The 14,682-nt window shown below is 36.4% G+C and overlaps 1 protein-coding gene and 1 pseudogene across 6 annotated transcripts in view; one reads left to right on the plus strand and one right to left on the minus strand.

Annotated features, from left to right (window-relative positions):
• The window catches only part of CADPS2 (calcium dependent secretion activator 2), a 730,659-nt gene that overhangs the window by 282,650 nt on the left and 433,327 nt on the right, over nt 1-14,682 (plus strand). The window lies entirely within an intron of this gene.
• On the minus strand, nt 2,769-3,306 carry LOC118850111 (annotated as a pseudogene).

A 14,682-nucleotide genomic window follows, 5' to 3' on the forward strand; every position in this document is an offset into this window, starting at 1 on the left:
CATCCAAAGCCTCCAAGAAAACTAGTAATTGACCATGGAGGAGCTCAAAAAGGATTTTAGAAATCAAACAAGAGAGGTAGAGCTAAAACTGGGAAGAGAAATGAGAGTGATGGAAGAAAATAATGAAAAAAGTCAACAGCTTTGTAAAGGAGATGCAAAAAAACAATGAAGAAAATAACACCTTATAAAACAGACTAGGCCACATGGTAAAAGGGTTCAGAAAGCCAATGAGGAGAAGAATACATTAAAAAGCAGAATTGGCTAAATGGAAAAGGAGATCAAAAAGGTAACTCGAGAAAATAATTCCTTAAAAATTAGAATGGAGCAAATGGAAGTTAATGACGTTATGAAAAATCAAGAAGCAATAAAACAAACCCACAAGAATGAAAAAAAATAGAAGATAGTGTGAACCCAAGGGTAAAATAGAAATTGAAAGTATCCACCAATCACCTCCTAAAAGTGATCCCAAAATGAAAACTCACAGGAATATTTTGGCAAATTCCAGAGCTCCCAGATTGAGGAGAAAGTGTGAAACAATTCATATTGTGGATCCACAGTCAGGTTAACACAAGATTTAGCAGCTTTTAAGTTAAAGGATCAAAAGGCTTGGAATACGATATCTGGAGGGCAAAGGAGCTAGGATTACAACCAAGATACAACTGAGTATAATCCTTCAGGAGAAAAATGGAGGTCTTTTAAGCATTCTTGATGAAAAGATCAGAGCTGAATAGAAAATTTGATTTTCAAATACAAGACTCAAGAGAAACATAAAAAGGCAAACAGGAAAGGGAAATTATAAAGGTTAATAAAGTTAAAATGTTTACATTCCTACATGGAAAGATGATACTTGTAAGTAACCCTTAAGAACTTTCTCATTATTAGGGCAGATAGGAGTATATTATATAGACAGAGGACACAGGTGAATATGAGTGGATGAGATCTAAAACAAATAAAATTAGAGGGTAAGAGAGGAATGTACTGGGAGAAAGGGAAAGGTAGAATGGGATAAATTATCTCATGTAAAAGAGGCAAGAAATTTTACAGTTGGAGAGGAAGATGGGGGAGAGGGAAGGGGAGTGAGTGAACCTTACTCTCATCAGAGTTGGTTCAAAGAGAAAATAACATACACACTCAATTTGGTATAGACATCTATCCTACCCTATAGGAAAGTAGGAGGAGAAGGAGATAAGAGAAAGGGGGAGGTGATAGAATCGAGAGCATATTAGGGGAGTGGGTAGTCAGAAGCAAAATTCTTTTGAGGAGGGACAGGGTGAAAGGGCAGAGGGAATAGAATAAATGGGGGAATAGGATGGATGGAAATACAGTTGGCAATAGTAACTGAAAAAAAATTTGAAGCAAGCTTCTCTGATAAAGGTGTCATTTCTCAAACATATAGAGATTTATAAATTTATAAAAATAAAAACCCATTCTCCAGTTGATAAATGATCAAAAGATATGAACAGTTTTCAGATGAAGTAATCAGAGCTATCACTGGCCCTATGAAAAATGTTCCAACTCACTATTGATTGGAGAAATGCGAATTGAAACAATTCTGAGTTACTGCCTCCTACTATGAGATTGGCTAATAGGCCAGAAAAGGAAAATGACAAATGGTGCAGATATGTGGAAAAAATGGGGCATTAATGCATTGTTGGTGGAGTTGTGAACTGATTCAGCCATATCATAGAGCAATTTGGAACTATGCCCAAAGGGTTATAAAGCCATGCATACCCTTTGACCTAGCAATACCACTACTAGGTATGTAGAGCATTACACTTGCAAGAATTAAAAGGAAAAAGGTTTAAAAAGAATTAAAAGGAAAAGGACCTATATATACAAAAATATTTATAGCAGCTCTTTTCTGGAAACAAAGGACTGGAAATTGAGGCCATGCCCATCAATTGGGGAATGGTTGGACATGTAGTAGTATCTGATTGTAATGGAATACTGTTGTGCTATGGAAAATGATGAGTGGGATGCTCTCTGAAGAGCCTGGAGAGACTTGCATGAGCTGATGCAAAGTGAAATGTACTGTGTACAAAGTAACAGCAATATTGTAAGATGATCAGCTATAAATGACTTTACTATTCTCAGCAATACAATGATCCAAGACAACTCTGAAGCATTTATGATTAAAAATGCTATCCATCTCCAGAGAAAGAAGTGATGCGGTCAATACAGATTGAAGCATACTTTTTTTGCTTTATTTTTCTTGAGATTTGGGGGTTTTTTGTTCTCTTTTCTTTCACAACATGACTATTCAACATAGATTGAATTGCTTGCTTTTTCATGGGCAGAAGTGTGGGGGGTTGGGGAGAGAGAACGGGGGAGAGAATTTGGAACTCAAAGTTTTAAAAGAACATCAAAAATTGTTTTTATATGTGACTGGGGAAAAATAAAATACTAAATAAAAGGGAAAAAACAAATCAAGTACTATTAGTCCTTTTCATTAAAGAAGAGAGTAATTGATTGTCTGATTATAGCATTTTTTATATACTTGGGTTTTTTTGGAATTGAATATAGTGACTTTATTGATGATACACAATATAGGAGTCTATGTTTTTCCACTCTATTACATTGTGCTTTGGGGCAAGGATGTGAATGGGGCATGGGATCCCCAGTATAGCAAGATAGGTTAGGAATATGGCCTCCCCAGTGATGGAACTCCTTTTTTTGCTGGGGATGAAGATCCATAGCTTTGCACTTTACTCCTTGGAAGTCATGTGAACCTTGAAGTCTACTGCAAGGTTGCTATGACCATGCTCGTTCTACCAGGAAATGAACTTGACAGAATATTCATTGAGGTCAGTATTAGCACCAGCATCAAAGGTAGAAGAGTGGGTGTCACTGTTAAAATCACAGGATACCACCTGGTCCTCTGTGTAGCAGAAAATGCTCTTTAAGGGTCCCTCTGATGCTTGCTTCACCGCTTTCTTGATGTTATCATATTTGGCAAATTTTTTCAGGTGGCAGATCAGATTCACAACAGTTGTATTGGGAGTAGGAACATGAAAGGCCATGCCTGTGAGCTTCCCACTCTGCTCAGGTATGACCTTGCCTATAGTCTCAGCAACACCAGTGGGAACAGTGATGATATTTTGGGAAGCACCACACCCATCATGCCAGAGGGGCCATCCATTGTCTTCTGAGTAGCGGTAATAGCTTGGACTGTGGTCATGAGTCTTTTCAAGATGCCAAAATTGTCATGAATGATCTTGGCCAAGGGACCAAGCAGTTGATAGTGTAGGAGGCATTACTGAAAACCTTAAGGGAATTATTGTATTTTTCATGGTTCATTCTCATCATGACCACATAGGGGCATCAGTATAAGGAACAGAGATAATGACCCATTTGGTTTCACCTTTCAAGTGAGCCCTGGCCCTTTACATTTTAGTGAAGACACTAGTGGACTCTATAACATACTCAACTCCAACATCTCCCCATTTAATATTAGTGAGATCCCACTCCTGGAAGATAATAGTGGTATTTTCATTGACCATCAGCTTTCCATTTCAGCTTTGACAGTGCTCTTGAATTTTCCATGGGTAGAATCATATTGGAATACATAAACCATGTAATTGAGGTCAAAGAAGGGGTCATTTTTTGGCCACAATGTCTATTCTGCCTGAGTTGAATGCAGCCCTGATCACCAGGCACCTAATACAGCCAAATCTGTTGACTAAAACCTTCTCTGTCTTGTGTCAGGGATGCAGCTACAGCTGTGGATCCTGGCACTGAGCTTGGCAGAACTCCTGAGAGCCTTTTGTATAATTTTTGTAAAAGCATTTTCACATCCATTATTTCATTTGGTCCTTACAGCAACAACAGCAATAATAATAACTGACATTTATGTAATACTTTGAGGTTTATAAAGCACTTTACATACACTATATGCTTTGAGCCTCACAAAACCCTGTAAGATAGGTGCTATTTTTATTCCTATATTGCACATTGAGAAACCAATACTCAGTTGAAATGATTTGCTCATATTCACAATGTTTTTAAGTATCTGAAACACAATTCAAATCCACATCTTTGTGACTGCAAGTGGAATGCTCTATTTTTTTCTCTCAAAAAATCCTATGACATGAGTAGAGGCCAAATAGTGTCTTCTTTTTTACTGAGGAGGAAATTAAATTGAGTTGTCTAGGTTCACATAGGCTTGTTAGACTCTAAGTCATCTCTAGAGCTTAGGTCTCTTGATTCTTGACCCAGTGCTTTTTCAACTAGTTCCTGCTACAGCTCACATACAAGAATTTCAAGAGAATTTACATAAATTAATGGGTGATAGCTGACACATAAGGAGTCATTGGGGATATGTGTAGTAGGAGTATATCTTTTAAGTTTTTGAGGACACCATCATATTGGGAAAGTAATATGTTTTTTCCCAAAAACATAATTTGTTGCCACTGCCAGAGACAGTAAATTGGATGAGAAGGATGATTTGTCTGACCCAGAATGTCATTTCTTATCAGGAAATTAAAGAGAATTTCCCTCTTCAGTGTTTGAGGTGGGTAGAAATTTTAATAAAATGAGATTATCGCCTTAGGTAGTTCTAGAATTCTAAAAACATGCCACAAGAAATCCAACTTAGAAAATGAAGAGACCTAATTGGCACAGTGTGAGGTAGAAATGTTAGGTCTTTTTTTTATTTTGACTTGCAGGACAATTTAATTATTTGAACCAAGCACCTAAAGTTAAGATACAAATTCTTGAGTAAGTATCTGTAGTTTTCATTTAGTCCAACAAGGAGCAATTTTCCCAAAGTCGTTAGAAGGTATCATGGTAGAATTTCAGAGAACAAGTAATCATTACTGATAATTGGTCTTAGCCTACAAATAAATCCTTTAGGCTCAAGTCTACGAATAGGATAACTGTAGTTATCACTTAAGAGATTGCACACAAATGAAACCAAGCACGTCCCTCACATTAATGAGCAAGAAAGGTAGCAGCTTTATAGGTCAAATGATGACTTTCAAGGACTTTTGTTTTCCAGATTCCTTTTTTTTACATGACTTCAGTCTGTAACCTCTTAAGACATAAAAGGAATAAACTAACAATCCAATAATGTTTCACTTGTCAAATAGTTAGCCTATGGAGGGTTGGTGATTTGATCATTTAAACTACTCAGTAGTACAATGTTCACAGAGAGTTTTCTAAGATCATTTGTTTTCTAGATACCTGTGTAATATATTTAGATGAAATTAAAATGCTAACCTTTAAAAAAAGTTCTTTAATTACCTCATTTCCTTATGCTTCCTTTTTTTCTTGGATAGAGAGAAGGTGGGGCTATAGGGTACTTAGCTACCTTTCCCATAATAACCTCAAAGGGAGGGCTAGCCTAGGGGCCTCAATACTTGATCTGTGTATGAGAGTTGGGGAGACATTTCCCCTCAATCCTGTCTGCTAAGAGGTATGTGGCATTGGAGAAGATTTGGTTTCTTGGCAGCTCACAATTTTGGTATTTGTAATTATTCTACTATAAAAAAGCCACGAGTTTCAAACAAAGTTGCATGAAAAATTTGAGAAGAGAGAAGGCTTTTGGTTAGGGAAACTGGGGAAAGCTTTACGGAAAATGTGTCACCCAAGTTGGTACTTGAGGGAATATGGCTATTTCAAAATACAGAGAGAGAATGTCTTTCATCCTGAGCGTAGAGAATGGTGAGCAAAGGAATGGAGAGAAAAAAGATCAGTGGGGCATAGTAGTGCAATTTGGCTGGAAGGTCGAACTTGTTAGATATCTTAGATAAGCTTCAAATAGAAATTGGAGAAAGTTTTTGGAATCCTTTCAGTGCCATGATGAAGAGTTCATAATTCTTTAGTATGCAATTAGGAACCACCAAATATTATTGAGCAGAGAACTAGTCTGTTCAGGTCATTGTGTTAGAAAGATTATATAAGCAGTCTTGTGGAAGATAAAATGGAACGGAGAGGCAAGAATGTCAAAAGCTAGTTAAACTATTATTAGGTAATCCAGGAAAGTGTGTAGTATGCCTGAAGTACAGTTGTAATGGAGAGTACAATGTTAAGAGAGGATCTGAATTAATTATGGTTTAGACAATTGGTAGATATTATATGATGCATAAGTGGGTTTTTCAAAAGTGGGAAACTTTCAAAACACTATTACTTTAACTCTTTTAGGCTTGTTTTCAAATTGCAAGCAGATGTCTTGCTTAGGAGTAGTATGTTTCCCTTAAAATGATATTGTATGGCCTTAGGACAACCATACCCATTCCCATGCTTTTTTCATTGACCAAGCTATTCTTTATTCCACAAAGAGATTAGTGCCTGCAGTGGAGAAAATATTAAAAATGAGTTAGAATGTGAGAACTAAGGATCACCACAATAAACAATGTACAATCAAGAAGAAAAGGTGAAGTATCTGTGTTAGAAATACACATACACGAAATAATTTGATAATGAAGACAGATTAAATACTTTGAAAAAAACCATAAATTGAGAACATTAAAAGAAAGTGAGTAATTTGGACATCTCTTACATTCAAGGCTAGATGACCCTTCTAAACAAATCTGAGAGATTTTCTCTTCAAGATAAGGCCATCTGGTATAAGGTAGCTAACATCTTACAGTGTTTAATGTTAAAGTTCTCTTAGGGATAGAAAGATAATGAAGGAAAATGATTAGATTAATAGATAAGACATGTGGGATATTGAGGCTCCCTGAGGTTTGAGCTACCTAAGGATGCTGGAATTTTCAGATTGCCATGATTAATCACTTCCCTCTGGCTTTAACTCCTTTCCAGTGTACCTTCATTTTGGACCTCTATTCTTAGCATGCTGTAAGGTTTGTGGGGAAAAATAAGAAACACAAAAATTGTACTACATGTTTATGTGTGTATATTATATCTATGTAGTAAAATTATACATATATATATATATATATAGTAAAACGATTGTGGTTCTTTATATATGTGGACATATATCTATGTATCTATATCTATATACAAATGTCTCTGTCTGTCCATCTGTCTCTCTACCTATATGATATGACTGCCATGCCTGGAATTATTTTCTCCTCTTCTCTGTCTCCTCTGATCCTCCTTAATGCCAGTGCATTCACTCTGTTGATTATCTCCAATTTATCTTATATGTATCTTATTCCTACTACATAGTTTCTTGAAAATTGTCTTCCCCAATAGATTGTGAGCAAGGGGCAGTTTTGTTTGTTTGACGTTGTTTGTATTTCTCCTTATAGCCTCTTTTCTTAGCACAAGGCCTGGAACATAGTAGATGTGACTGACTGACCTATAGTTAATATTGTTTGGGAAATGGCCACATTAGCATCTGGCTAATGTTAAGTATTCAAATAGAGAAGGAGAGAGCAAACCACTCTGCCACTATCCTTGCCAAGAAAACCCCAAATAGGGTTGAATATGATTGAACAACAATGAAAATGTATTCAAAAAGAAAATATATTTTAACATCATAGGGAGGACAGTGGATGTATGCTTGAAATAAACAAATATTAATAGTAGGCAACATTTATATAACAATTCAAGATTTTTCCAAATATTTTACAGATTTCGTTTAATCTTTCTGACCACCTTATGGTATAGGAACCTTTATTATTATTTTTTCCATTTTAAAGATGAGAAAACTGAGGCTGAGAGATAATTAAGTTACTTTCTTAAAGTCACAAAGCTACCTAAGTATCCAAGGCAGGATTCAAACTTAAGTCTTTCTTACTCCAGTCGTAATGCTGTATTTATGAGGTAACTAAGATACGTCAAGAGGAATGAGTAGATGGTCATTCTTAGAAAATTCTTAAGAAACCACAAATAAATCCCAATTGGCATGGTGTGTGCTGGAAAACATAGCATAAAATAGGTTTGCTCATTACTTTACGAACAGAATCAGAGAATCCTAGAAGAGATTTTAGAATCCCTTTGACAACATGACAACCAATTCATACCGTATTTTTTTCCTCTCTGAAAGGAATGCACTGCCTCCTAAGACAGCCTGCTCCACTTTTAGACAGCTTTCCTAGGCAGGAAATCTTTCCTTATATCCGGTTGAAAACTGCTTCTCTGCAACCTCTGTCCAACTGCTCCTCCCATCCTCTAGGGTCAAGCAGAACAGGCCTAGTCTTTCTTCAAACATGTAACTGCTCTCATGTGCCCTCTACTCCCCTCTTAGTCATTTCTCCTTCGTGCTTAACATTTTTGGTCCCTTCATCCTTCCCTCTTACTGCAAAATTTACATCACCTTACCATCCCAGTCATTCTTTCTTGGATATACTCCAACTTATGTTCTTCCTAAAATGTGGCAACTAAAGCTAAGCATGATACTCCAGTGTGTTCTGGCCAGAGAAGATTGAAAAAGGATGGTTATCTCCTTTGTTTTGGATGTTGTGTGTCCCTGAGTGCAGCCTACCGTGGCACAATCCTTTTTTGGCTGCTGTGTGGCACTGTGTCAGCCAGCAAGTATTTGATTTCCTTGCCAAACAGAAAGCTGTAGTGATCAAGGCCCACACCAGTTTAATAGGTAAACTCATTTGTAAAATCCTACCCATGAGGTTATAAACAGTATCACTTTGAAAATGCTCAGTATCAGTGTTGGGGTAAAAGAAACTTAGCAAAATCTTGTTAAGAAATCCAACTGAAGAATGTCCTACCACGTGAATGTAAGGATTTTACTGGAAGGGGGAGAAGAAATTGATGAGAAAGAGAAAAAATATCTAAAGATGTTTATAATAAACTATGCTCTCCATCAATGACAAAATGTAGTTATCATAGTTGGACTCAGACTTGACCATCCTTTATTTGCTGTATGAAAAAGTGGAAATGGGTTTGAAGAAAAAAAGAAAAGGAAGGACAACCAGATTAGATCAAGAATCCACAAAGCAGTTAAATACTAGAGACACTAGTTCTGAAAACATTGAAGGATCAATGCTCAAGTCTTTTAAAAGACAAGATAATTGCATGCAAAAAATAAGATACACAGGCAATGGGGCATAGAAATTTATCTTGCCCAACAAGAAAGGAAGGGAAAAGGGGATGAGAGGGGAGGGGGGTGATAGAGGGGAGGGCTGACTGGGGAACAGGGCAACCAGAATATAAGCCATCTTGGAGTGGGGGGGAGGGTAGAAATGGGAAGAAAATTTGTAATTGAAACTGTTGTGAAAATCAGTGCTGAAAACCAAATATGTTAAATAAATAAATTTAAATTTAAAAAAAAGACAAGATAATAAAGCTTTTTAAAGAAAGCATAATTACTTCTACTCTCCTCCCCCAAATACAGGTAATTGAGTAAATATCAATAAGGGGAGGGAATAAACATTTATGTGCCTGCTCTATGCCGCGCACTATACTAAGCACTTTACAAATAATGTCTTATTTGATCTTCATAGCTATCCTGTGAAGTAGGTGCTATTATATTATCACATTTTACAGTTGAGGAAATCAAGGTAGGCAGAGGTTAAGTGACTTGCCCATGATTATGCAGCTAGTAAGTGCCTGAGGCTGGTGGTATATTTGAACTCATGCCTTTCTGACTCTAGGACTAGCACTCTATCCAACATGCCACCTAGCTGCCTTTCAGTAACTACTGCTTGATCATATGCCTCCTTTGCTATTTCTAGAAATTTTATGAGAACTCTCTATCAACCTACATGTATAATAGGGACATCTTTGATAAAGAGTCAAGAAGGGCACAGGCTTGATACTGCAAATGATATTCTTCAGCAGACCACACTTACAGTCACACAATTGACTGCAAAGTATAGAGAATGTAAGATCTCACTGGGATTGTTGTTGTTGTTTTTACTATTAAAATATTATTTGGTCAAGCAAAATTCAACCTTAAAGGCTCTCTGGCTCTCTCTCCAGTGGATGTCAAAAGTCAGTCGGCAATAAGCATTTTATGAAGTGCATAGTATGTACCAGACAATGTGATAAGCACTGAGGAATACAAAAAATGATAAAAGATAGTCTCTACACTCAAGAAGTTGAAGGATATTCCTTGAAAGATATAAAAGAAACAAGTTTTTGACCCTCTGATTATTAATATCAAATGAGGTATAAAACAGGAGGTTATATCCTCAGCAAAAAGATTTGATAACCATGATGGAGATGTATAGAGTTCAGATGGAAGAGGAATTCTCTACAGACAAGTCCTCTGAAAGTTCCTAATGGCTGATTACATTTTGTTGATTGTATCAAACGTAAAATATTGCCGATCTTATTAAATGAGATCCATAATCACTCAAAATCTCTCATAATCACCTACCTGCCCAGGTGAGGAAAACAAACAAACAAGCAAAAAAGGAAATGAAGATTGCTTAATGTCCAGGTTCTGCACCAATGAGACTGGGCTATCAGTACCTGTATCTTGAACAGAGACTGCAAACAATGAGTTGGTTGCAGAGTTGATTAGGAAAAAAATAGTGGCTTAGATTTTAATTTAGATAGATTTTAATCAGTCTATCAATCAATCAACAAGCATTTATTAATTGCCTACTGTGTGCCAGACATTTTGGTGGGTTGTAGGAATCTAAGTACAAAGAATGGAAATATGTCTATTTGCAACGAGTTTGGTTTCTTACAAAAAAAAGGAAAAGGATACAATCCCTTCAGTGTCCTCCAACTTATCCCTGTAATAAAGTCCCATCATTTAAAAAAAAAGTATTCTTCTGAGAGATACTGAATAGCTGTAAGTCTTGGAATAACCTAGTCTTCAAAGAACCAAATTGAAGTCAGCCAAAGGGCAATGGAGAGGCACATGGTGAATGTAAAGCAGGCTACAGCACATTACAAATTAAAAACTGTGCAAGAGGAATTGAGTAAAGGATGTCATTAAAGAGATGCATGTTGAGGGAAAAAAAAAACACAAAGAAAGCCCCTGCTATTCCTTAGCATGAATAAGGGATACTAGAGACTAGGTGGAGGAAGTATTGTGCAGTGGAAAGAGTGCTGCATTTGGAATGAAAGGACCTGAGTTCAAATGTTCATCCTGCCACTTACTATATGCATGGTCTTGGGCAATTCACTAATGCTCATTTTCCTCTAAGATGACTGCCAAGACCCCTTTCAGCTCTAAATAGGTAATGCTGTAATTCTGTGTGGACAATTCATATGTACTCCAATGTTATCTGAGTCCTTGTGAGTAATGTAAAGAAAAACAACACATTAAGTGAGATGCTCTGTGGAACATTCATCAAATTATGTAAATCAGTCACATTATTGACTCAATTTTAGTTCATTAAAACCCTTTCATTTCCTGTAGTTTTCTACTTGATGTCATAGAGATCCACACTGCCCCCCTCAATGGCAGTATATCTCTAGTTTCAAAATGAAGATAAATGGGGAGATAGATTTACTTTGTAGATATTGATTTTAAGGTCAATTTAACTGGGACATTTATTATGTAAAATGAGTTATTAAATACATGCCTTCAAATAAACCAATTCTTCTATTGCTTACTCTTCTAGCATTAATCCAAACAAAATATAAGAACACTTTTCCAGGTTAATCCTGCTATATTCTGTGTCCCCTACTGAATTAGCATCTTCTCTCTTCTATGTATTTTTAAATGTTTCAATGATGCTTTTACTTCATTTTCTTCTTTTTTGGAAGGATCCACTATTACAGTCTAGTACCCCTCTATAACTCTTCCCCCAAAGAAAATAAAAGCTCTGCCACATAACTTTGAAATAAGCACAGGAAAGGAAAAAAATAAAAGCATACATTGGCAGTGTCCGAAAATATAAGTCTCATTCTGGACTTCTAGTTCTTCACCTCTCTGCCAAGAGATCAAAAGCGTAATTCCTCATCAGTTTTCTGAACTCAAAATTGGCCGTTGCACCAAAACAAAATCAATGCATTCAAAATTAGAGGCAAGGCAGGAAAGTGTGAAATAAATTTTACAAGTTTCTCTGGTAAAGGTCTCATTTATCAAATATTAGGAAACTGGGCCAAATTTATGACAGTAAGAGCCATTTCCCAATAGATAAATAGTCAAAGGATATGAAAGTTTTCAGAAGAAAAAAATCAAAGCTATAACTACTCATATGAAAGAAGTATTCTAGGGACAGCTGGGTGGTACAGTGAGTAGAATACTGGCCTTGGAGTCAGGAGGACCTGAGTTCAAATCTGGCCTCAGATATTTGATGCTTACTAGCTGTGTGACCTTGGGCAAGTCACTTAACCCCAATTGCCTTCCCTCCACTAACCAAAAAGTATTCTAAATCAGAGAAGTGCACATTAAAACTAGTTTGAAGTACCACCTCATACCCATTGCACTGGCTAACATGACAGAAAAGGAAAATGATAAATGCTGGAGGAGATATGGAAAAATAGATAGAATAAGCCACAATTGTTGTAGCTGTGAATTGGTCCAGCAATTCTGGAGAACATTTGGGAACTATGCCTGCAGAGCTATAAAACTATGCATACTTTTTGATCCGGTGATACCACTACTAATTCTCTACCCCCAAAGATATAAGGAAAAGAACTTAAGTGTACAAAATTATTTTATAGCTGCTCTTTTTGTGGTGGCAAAATTGGAAATGGAGCGTATGTCCATCATTTGGGGGAATTACTGAATAAATTGTGTCATGTAGTTGTAATGGAATAAGTGATGAAGGGGATTGTTTCAGAAAAACTGGGAAGACTTATATGAACTAATGCAAAGTGAAATGAGCAGAACTAGGAGAACACCATACATAATAATAGCAATAATGTATCATTCATCAATTGTGAAAGAAAGCTACTCTGAACAATACAGTGATCCACAATAATTTCAAAGGATTTGTGATGAAAAATGCCATCTATCCCCAGAGAGAATAAGTGAGCTGACTGTAGATTGGAGCATATTTTCTCTTACTTTATTTTTCTTGCTTCCCGCTCTCACCTGACTAATGGGAAATGTGCTTTGCATCGCTTCGTATATACGTAGATAGATAGACTTCTTGCCTTATCAATGGATGGGGGAGGGGAATGGGGGGCAGGGGCAGAGGCGGGGTAGGGGGAGAGAGAGAGAGAGAGAGAGAGTGAGAGACAGAGAGACAGAGAGAATTTGATGCTGAAAATAATTTTTTTAAAAGTGGTCATTGTGTTTATCATAGTTCTTAAGTGTTTCCTAATTGCTTTCCTTTCTAATGGCGTTATATAAATTATTCTCCTGGTTATGCTCATTTCACTATTCTTCTGTTCCCAGATGTTTTCCCAGTTTTCTCTGAGTCCATCCTTACGTCATCTCTTATGACACAATAATATTTCTTTATAATCATATGCTATGATTTATTCAGTCATTCCCCAGATGATAGGTACCTACTTTGTTTCAGTTTCTTTCCCTTATAAAGGAGTGCTGCTATAAATTCTTTAGTCTAGATGGGTCTTTTCCTTTCTCTTTTGATCTGTTGTGGGGTATATTCCTAATAGTTTCATTATTAGATATGTGGGTATGTATAGTTTCATGACTTTTACAATATAGTTCCAAATTGCTTTCCAAAATGTTTGGATCAGTTCACAGATCCAGCAGTAGTGCTTTGGGGGGCCTGTCTTCTCACAACCTATGCAACAATTCTTATTTCCCATGTTTGTCATCTCTGCCAATCTTTTTGTTTTTGGAAAGGGCAAGACAGGGCAATTGGGGTTAAGTGACTTGCCCCAGGTCACACAGCTAGTAAGTGTGTCAAGTGTCTGAGGCCGCATTTGAACTCAGGTCCTACTGAATCCAGGGCTGGTGCTCTATTCACTGCACCACCTAGCTGCCCATCTCTGCCAGTCTTATTAAAGTTAGTAACTATTTTAATCCTTGAAAAAACATTTTGATGAATCAAAGACTAGAAGGCATTTTAATATAGTAGTGTTCCTTGTTCTTTAACTGTGTTTTACAGGCGATATTGGTTATTGCTTTAATACTTAAGAAAATAGTAACAACCTCTCCAGCAAAAGAAAATTCTCTTAAACCTCCAAATTAAATTCAAGTTATTCTACTTAAGTTTAAGTACAAGCTGTTATTCTGAGCTTATAAATATTTAAGAAATGTTAAGTGTTGTGCTTCTGTAAAGCTTTGGAAAATCTACAGCTTTATTAACTGAAAATGTCCTTTTTCCTACTTGAAAAATAATTATCAGACTTTAGGCAAAAAGTTTAAGATGTTCAATATTGTTAATGGTACACATAATCATTAAAGTCACACCTTGAGGCATTATTGTGGTTGCAGGGATCTTTGCACTTCCGAAATCTTTTTCTTTTATTTTAAGAATTTATAATTTATTTCATACATATCTAATAAGCCATTATTTGTTGCACACTTTTTCCATATGAAGATCCTAACTTTTGAGAATGAAATTTCACATTGCTCTTATCTTTTTTTAGGCAAAATAAAATAAAAATGGTATCCATTTTATAAGTTATTTCAGCTGTAATAGAGAATTTTTAGTAATGACATGGATAGTAATGGTGATGATGATGCTAGCTAGTGTTTCTATGGTGCTTTAAGGTTTGCTAAATACTTTACAAGTATTATCTCCTTTTATCCTCATAACCACTTTGGGTAGTAAGTGCTATTGTTAGCCCTGTTTGATAGATGAAGAAACTGTGGTAGATAAAGGTTAAGCAACTTTCCCAAGGATCAGACGGCTAGTAAGTGTGGGAGACAGGATTTAATCTCAGGTTTCGTTGACCCATAAGTCCAGCACCCTGATTCACTGTAACACA

The sequence above is a fragment of the Trichosurus vulpecula genome, chromosome 5, assembly GCF_011100635.1.
Source record: "Trichosurus vulpecula isolate mTriVul1 chromosome 5, mTriVul1.pri, whole genome shotgun sequence".
NCBI classification, from domain to species: Eukaryota; Metazoa; Chordata; class Mammalia; order Diprotodontia; family Phalangeridae; genus Trichosurus; species Trichosurus vulpecula.